Source organism: Anolis carolinensis, unplaced genomic scaffold, assembly GCF_035594765.1.
Source record: "Anolis carolinensis isolate JA03-04 unplaced genomic scaffold, rAnoCar3.1.pri scaffold_10, whole genome shotgun sequence".
NCBI classification, from domain to species: Eukaryota; Metazoa; Chordata; class Lepidosauria; order Squamata; family Dactyloidae; genus Anolis; species Anolis carolinensis.
In genome coordinates, this window is record NW_026943821.1 from 22,820,440 (window position 1) to 22,825,319 (window position 4,880).

Sequence of the window (4,880 nt, forward strand, 5' to 3'; positions counted from 1 at the left end):
GGCGCCCGAGGAGAAAGGGGCGGGGCGACAACGTAGCCACGCCCCTTGCTGTTTGGGATTGGCTGAGGCGCTTCAGAGCCCTTGGAAAGGCCGAGGGGGGTGTGGCTTCTGGGTTGGGGCAAGCCTCGCCCGAAAGGGGCGTGGCCATCTTTGAAAAAGATGATTGACAGGCAGCAACGGTAAAAACGGTCACCAAGGAGGTCAGGCTGCAGCTTCAATGCCGCAGTCTTTCTTGGCATGAGAATAATAACAACAACATCACAAAACAGAATGGTAATATATAATAGTTGCATTATAATATAATGTAATATTATATTACCGTAATAGTAATATTAATATATTACTAATAATCTAATATATTAGTATTATAACATTACATTATTATAATATAATGATATATTATTATATAATACTATAATGTAATATATTACAATTATATACTAATAAAAGATATATACAGTAGAGTCTCACTTATCCAACGTCCTGGATTATCCAACGCATTTTTGTAGTCAATGTTTTCAATACATCATGATATTTTGGTGCTAAATTCATAAATACAGTAATTCCTACATAGCATTAGTGCATGTTGAACTGCTTTTTCTGTCAAATTTGTTGTATAACATGATGTTTTGGTGCTTAATTTGTAAAATCATAATCTAATTTGATGTTTAATAGGCATTTCCTTAATGCCTCCTTATTATCCAACATATTCGCTTATCCAACATTCTGCCGGCCGTTTATGTTGGATAAGTGAGACTCTACTGTATATAATAGTTGCACTATAATATAATGTAATATTATATTACTATTATATTACTATAATAATATTAATATTATATTGCTATTATATAATAATAATATAATGCAATATATTATATTACTATTATATAATACTAACATACTGTAATATATTAGTATTATAATATTACATTATAAAATAATATATATTATTATATAATAATACTATAATGTAATATATTACAATTATATAGTAATAAAAGATATAATATATATATCATATTGTACTGTATAATTTCTTGGCTGGAAGATAAAAATAATAAAGTATAAAATTATGTCACTATTATATAATGATAACAATATAAATATAACAATTATATAATAATTATATTACTATTATATAATTTCTTGGTATGGCTATAATAAAAATAAAAATATTAAATATTAAAATATAATATAATAATATTGTATTATATTACTATATAAATATTACTATGCTATATATGTATACTATATATATCTCACTATATTATATATAATACTATATAATAAAATATCAAAATATAATAATAATAATAATAATAATAATAATAATAATAATATAAGAGAATGTAATATAATTTGACAGGGGGGTGTCAATAAGCTTGGGAAACTACAACTCCCAGGATTTCATGGCAGTCAAAGTGGGGGGTCAAACTGCATTCATTCCACCGTGTGGACGCAATCTTCTAAGAAGTCTGTTCTTTGTCTCCAAAATAAGTTTTGAAAACCTACATTGGGATCCCATCTACACTGCCATATGATGCAATTTCTGAATGCGTTGACCTGGATGATAGGAGTCTAGCATAGAATACAGTCCAGTGCAGTCAATTTGCATGCTGAAACTGCATTAAATGGCAGTGTGGATCCAGCCTGGGAGGCTTTGATCACAATCTTTGCTCCTTGCCTTCCAGGCGCCACGGCTGCATTCCTTTGCTGTCCCTTTCCTTCCTAATCTCCCAACCTTTGAAGACAGACATTTTTTTTAAGCAAATAAGGAGTGGAGAAAATTCTATTTTTTTTCTTTCCTGCAGGAAGGAGGAGACAGCGGAGAGGCTGCCTGGCTTGTTGTTTAACCACCACTTCCTGCCCACTTTGGTCTTCTTTACCATAGATGGTAACGTTGAGCGTCAAAAGTGGAAATAAACAAGAGCAAGGCTGGCCTGGAGCCCTTCAATCTATCTGCAGAGAGGGATTGCTCTATTTTAGGTATTATTTTGGCAAAGGGGAGGGCTTTGTTTTGTTGCTAGGATGGGAATAAACAGGAGATTTAGTCAGCCTGGGCACCAAAGTACATGGAATTACTGGCATTCACTGCCATGAGTTTTGCTCATAAATTATAATAGATATAGATACCTATGCCTTAGGTTTCCAGGCCAAACACTAGGCAATAGCAATGACTCCTTGTTATGTCATTAATTACTTTACTATATCTTAAGTATTAAACACAGATACATATGTATTGAAAATATCTATCTACATGAGTGATACACAATATCATGTTTTCCTCTGTGGAAAGTAAGTGAGAAATGTTAGCAGAAGTGGGTATTTTCAGATCTATTCTCATCATATTTATATCCCACTTTCCTCTCTTAAAAAGACACTCAAAAGTGGCTCACAATGCTAAAAACAATACAATTAAAAACCTGTAACATATAAACACTAAAATAGCATTAAGCCAGATCAAGATCTAGGTGCAAAATAAAAAAATAATTTTATTATGTCTCATTTAATTGGGAATATTTGACTGATCTACATTGTCAAATGAATGCAGATTGACCCACTTGAACTGCCATGCTTCAATGCTCTGGGATCATAGGAATTGTAGTTTTACCAAGTCTAGAGCCTTATATTCCCAAGTGTGCTGATTCCGTAGCATTGAGCCGAAGCAGTTAAAGTGGGGTCAAACGCCACTAATTCTACAGTGTAAACACACCATTTGTCCTTTTGTTTCTAGCCAGATGCAGAGAAGAGTGGAGGGTGAGTCCTGGCATCACAGTGATGGAGTAATGGAGAAAGCTACCTAAATAAATAGAAAGACACTCCTCCTGAAAAGTCTCTTTGCAAATTGCAGCAACAGATCAGTCAATTCTAGCAAAGCTGCTGTGCTAATAGCTGAAATTGAGATTTGCTCTGTTCTGAAGCTGAGGCTCCTCGAATTGCATAATTCGCACCCTGATCTCGAGCCTGAAAACGGCTCTGAGATCTGGCAATTTTAACCACAAAGGAAGTGGAGCCATATTATGATCTGATGGAGAATAACATTGCTAATGTCCTTTGTCTCAAGGAGATTTAATTGGTTGTGTTGGTCTGAATTTCTTAATTAAACATTTAATATTTGAGCAAATTATAGCATTGCAGAGACTGGCCTATTGGGTTGCCACTGTTGCCCTCTAGTGTAATATTTTTCTCAATTCCTTCAGAAGTGCTTTTTCATGTAGTTTTTCAGTGGCTTAACCCATCCTGACACGTTCCATAAACGTTGGACAACAAACCCTATGATCTGAATGGGAACAGTGGGATTCCTTGTCAAACTACAACTCCCATGATTCCATAGTAGTGTCAAACTGGACTAATTTGACAGTGTAGATGCAATCCCCTAAATAGAATTCAGCCTAGCCTGTATCACTTTCCAGAGATTATGAATATATTTTATGCTCATCCTCTCCCCAGAATACACATCACAACATTGACAAGAAACATGATTACAAATTAACTGTATGTACATGTTAAAAAGCAATTAATCATTATAATAATAATATACATAAATATTATAATAATATCTAGTTTAATTCTATTTTAGTGCTTGGAGTCTTTCAGATTTATATTTTTAATGTATTGCTTTTATCACTTCACAGCTTTGAGTCGCCGTTAAGGAGAAAAAGTGGCATATAAATAATAATAACAACAACAACAATAAGGGCTGAGTGGGGATTCATAGAATCCTAGAGTTGGAAGAGACCCCCAATCCAATACAACTTTCTGCTATGCAGGAAAATACAATTAAAACCCTCCCGACAGATGGCCATCCAACTTCTTCTTCAAAACCTCCCAGACTCCTTATCTAAACTACTACAGCATACGAAAGTTAGCATATATTTTATGTTTCTGCTCTCGGTGGATCACCTTAAAATTTCATTTTATACCCTCAGTTCCGCCATTCGGAGATGAGCGCATTTTCTGCCAAGGAGGATTGAATGCCTTTGGCATTGGTCTTTTCTCAGTAAATATGCTCTCTTCTTTATCAGTGTTTCTCACATGGAGCCGGGTTGACATTGCTGTTTGTCGCTCATCATTGTTCTTTGGATGTCTTTCTTGTTTTTCCAGTTGCTCTTGTTTCCTTCCTGGGACGATCCGAAGGTTATCTGTGGCTCTTTTATCTTAGGCACAAAGCTGGGCTGGTTAAATCCCCTTTGCGGCACCCAATAACCTGATTTCAGAGACCCAATAAAACTAGTCATCTCTTATAACTTTGGCCACCATTCCTCCATTGTGTGCCTTTTATGTCACTTTCCTTTTGTGATCCACTTAAGAAACAAACAGCAGCTAATCTTATCCCATTGGCCTACAAAAAACAAACAAATGGTTTGACAACGGGAGAGCTTTTAGGGTGTATCTACACTGTCAAATTAATGCAGTTTGACTCCAATTTCATTCAATGCAGTGGAATCATAGAGGCTGAAGTTTGACCAGATTTTTTTGCCTTCTTTGCCAAAGAGTACTGGTGACTCACCAAACTAAAACCATCTTGTTTCCATAGCTTTGAGCTATGGCTGAAGTTTAAAAATCTAAGGACTGCAGATACTGAAAGTTTGTGTCTGGTGAGCCCAGCTAACCGCCAATATTCCCAGATGAATTAATAATAATAATAATAATAATAATAATAATAATAACTTTATTTTTATACCCCGCCCCTCTCCCCGAAGGGACTCGGGGCGGCTCACATGGGGCCATGCCCGATACAACAATAAAAAAACCAATCACAAAGCCATAACGCAATTAACCCAATAAAAACATCAACATCAATAAAAACAATCATTAAAATGAGCATGAATCATGCAATATTAAAATCGGAGGACTAAATTCATAGATCCTGGGCAAAG

The 4,880-nt window shown here is 35.1% G+C and overlaps 1 long non-coding RNA gene across 2 annotated transcripts; it reads left to right on the forward strand.

Moving 5' to 3' along the window:
* Positions 1-125: 125 nt before the first annotated feature.
* On the forward strand, positions 126-4,654 carry LOC103280773 (uncharacterized). 2 transcript variants are annotated; one of them, XR_010000679.1, is made up of 3 exons: positions 126-273; positions 1,812-1,986; positions 4,105-4,654. It is a non-coding gene; the product is annotated as an uncharacterized LOC103280773 (long non-coding RNA). The 2 variants fall into 2 exon arrangements; XR_507485.2 differs by lacking the exon at positions 4,105-4,654 and adding an exon at positions 2,735-3,121 and having other exon boundaries at positions 127-273.
* Positions 4,655-4,880: the final 226 nt, after the last annotated feature.